At 40.1% G+C, this 3,189-nt stretch overlaps 1 non-coding gene across 1 annotated transcript; it reads right to left on the bottom strand.

The window, feature by feature from the left end:
- Positions 1-2,730: 2,730 nt before the first annotated feature.
- Positions 2,731-2,837, bottom strand: LOC130709578 (small nucleolar RNA R71). The gene has a single exon (XR_009010054.1). It is a non-coding gene; the product is annotated as a small nucleolar RNA R71 (small nucleolar RNA).
- Between the last annotated feature and the right edge of the window lie 352 nt (positions 2,838-3,189).

Here is a 3,189-nt window from a genome sequence, read left to right as displayed (position 1 = left end):
AGTTATCCAAAGATCCACTATTTTTCCTATTCAAAGATCGCTTTTCATAGTAGGGCTCCCGGGCGGTTAGCCTTCTCGACTAGCTCTGGTGCTGGAAAGAGGAGAACGATAAATATAAATATCTTCTAAATTTTGACTCTTTTGAACCGTGCTCGAATTGGATCCTTTCAATTTATCTATCAAAAGTTTACTTACGAAGTTATTCGACCCTCCCTCCAAAATAATTCTATTATCGGATTTTTGTTCAAGAATGACATAAGCCAATCTCTCCTGTTGATGTTGAATAAGCCTCGAATGGAAGCTCCGAGGTCGGATTCCACCTTTTACACTCTTGTCACGGCGCCGTTTGTGGAGAAGAAAGAAGAATTAGATTTTCCTCAAGCAATACTTTTAAGGGAATAAAGGAAACAATGGTTCAAACGTATGGACAAACAAACATGGAGATGGATCATGTAACATCCCACACTCTAACCAAACAGGTGATGACAGTTAGATAACGAATTAACCCTAGAACTAGGTATGGACTAGGATTAGGACTCTAACAAAGTCTGAGGTAGTATGAATAACTATATATATATATATATATATATATATATATATATATATGATGCGTGTATGTGTGTGCTTGTGTGTGTGTTGATGACCCTATTTTTGTAGTGTTTTTAGGGTCATTTCTTTGTTTGTTTTGAGTCTTTTTGTTGAGTCTCATGTAGTGTTTCATGCATTCTCATGCATTTTTATCTTTTCTTGAGTCTTTGTTTTGTTTTGGTAATTTTGTAGTTTTATAGAGAGTTTTCTTGCATTATAAGTTAAGTTTAGGACTTGCATGATTTTCTTTTGTTTTATGAAGGACCTCTTGTGCTAATGAGCTCTTTGAGCTTCTAGATTTTTCCTTGTCTTTGTGGTTAAGTATGCAGATCAAAAACTGAAGAAGAAAAAAAGCCAAGAAGCTTGGAATTGAAGGAAGAGTTAAAAGAGGAATTAAAGAGGAGTTACAAAAGCTGAAAAGGCTGTTCCAGGCGAGCTTGAGCGCCTAGGCGCTGGGAATTGGCGCCTAGGCGCTAGTACAAAATGATGGAAGCCAGGGAATTGGCGCCCAGGCGCTGGGAATTGGCGCCTCGACGCCAATTAGGGTCCAGAGGCATGTTTTTCACATGCAATTGGCGCTCAGGCGCTCTGAATTGGCGCCTGAGCGCCCAGTGTCGTTTGTTTTGCTTATAAATAAGGCTTAGGCCAATTTCTTTTTGGAGTTAGACATTTTTACTCATTTTTGATCAAGTTTGAGAGCTGAGGAGAACTTTGGGGCCAAGGGAGGCTTCCAACTTGTATTTTTCTCAGGTTTTCATTACATTTTCTGCATGAATTCTCTAGCCATGAGTGGCTAGTTTCTTTTTTTCTTTGGTTTAAGAGACTCTATGAAATTTTAGTTTGTTAAATCCTATCTCTATGCATGAGTTCTTGATTCAATCTTGTATTTCAATTCCTTATTGCATGTTTAGCTTTGGTGCACCTATGCTATAGGCTAGATTATAATCAAATGGAAGTTTGTTATGATTTAGGGACATGAATTGAAATAGATCCTTCTATACTTGCTTCTAGGCATAGAGTAAGGGTGGGGTTTTGTTGGCCTGAATATACATGCTTATTTACCTCTTATGAATGTTTAAGTACACAAGTAATTGGGCTTATCTTTCAGTTTGAGAGAATTACTTTTGTGAGGAATCAACTAGTAAGTACATAGGCATAACAACAAGAGATAAATCAAGGTTTCACATGCATAGGATAGGTGAACTAAAGTGGATTAGATGATCAACAACCCAAGGCAATTTTCCATCAATTGTTATTTACATCATTTTCAACATTGCTCTTTTGCAAAACCTTTGTCACAATCAACCAAAACCAATTTCTGAATTTTACTGTTTTAAGAACTTGAAAACTTTAGGCTTAAATCAACAATTCTCACTCACAATCCCTGTGGTTCTATATTTTAAAACCCGGAGGTATTCGTACACTTGCGAATTGACCAACAAGTTTTTTGCGCCGTTGCCGGGGATTGTTTGTGGTTTTCGGTTTAAGTTAAAGAGTTTGTTTGTTTGTTTTACTAAGCATTGCATTGAATAGGTGTTACTAACCTTTTCTCTGTTTTTGTGATTTCAGTTTATGCACAGTAGACTTGGTTCGGATCCACTGCTGTTTGATCCGGAGCCATAACGCACCCTCCATCGTCGACGAGCTCAACAAAGAGCTGCTGAGATAGCCGCTATGGCTGCCCATATGACGGAGGAGGAGATGCAAGCCCACATTGAAGAAAGAGTGAATGAGGCTATTGCTCAAATACTTCAAGAGCAAGAATTGGAGAACGCCAATCGTTCTCTTAGAGACCTCACCTCGGCTGCCATGAGCTACGATTATCCGGGCAGCATAGTTTCCCCCGATGGCACGGGAAATTTTGAGCTGAGGCCGACATTCATTAATTTGGTGAGCCAAAATCAGTATGGTGGAGGTGCTCTTGAAGATCCTCATGCACACATGGAGCGGTTTATCCACAATTGCAACACCTACAGAGTTCAGAATGTTTCAGCGAACACCATCTGCTTGAGTTTATTCCCCTTTTCATTGAGGGATACTGCTGAGGTGTGATTGAACTCACAGCCCCAAGGTAGCATTACATCTTGGGAAGACTTGGCTGAGAAGTTCACCACAAGGTTTGTTCCAAGAGCCCTCTTGAGAAAGCTCAAGAATGACATCATGACTTTTACTCAATCCACCGATGAGAATCTCTATGAAGCTTGGGAGAGGTTCAAGAAGCTCTTGAGGAGGTGTCCTCAACATAACCTTACTCAAGCTGAACAAGTGGCAAAGTTCTATGATGGTCTCCAATATTCTTCGAGAGTTCGATGCCTTACTTCCACAAGTGGGGTACGAGTTGATTGAAAAAATGGCTATAAGAGCCATGAACTCTAGTAATGATCGCCAAGCCCGAAGAGGAGTCCTTGAGGTTGAAGCTTATGATCAACTTATGGCCTCCAACAAGCAACTCTCCAAGCAAATGAATGAGATTCAAAATCAAATGAAGACTACCAAGATTGGTGGTCGAGTTTCCAAGATGGAGTGTGTGACTTGTGGAAGGCCACATGACAGCGAAGAATGCACAGAGACTAGACCAGAGGAGGAAGTGAAGGCTATGGG

Source organism: Lotus japonicus, chromosome 3, assembly GCF_012489685.1.
Source record: "Lotus japonicus ecotype B-129 chromosome 3, LjGifu_v1.2".
Classification (NCBI taxonomy): Eukaryota; Viridiplantae; Streptophyta; class Magnoliopsida; order Fabales; family Fabaceae; genus Lotus; species Lotus japonicus.
The sequence above is the reverse complement of the archived record's forward strand: the minus strand, read 5'-3'. Positions and strand labels throughout refer to the sequence as shown.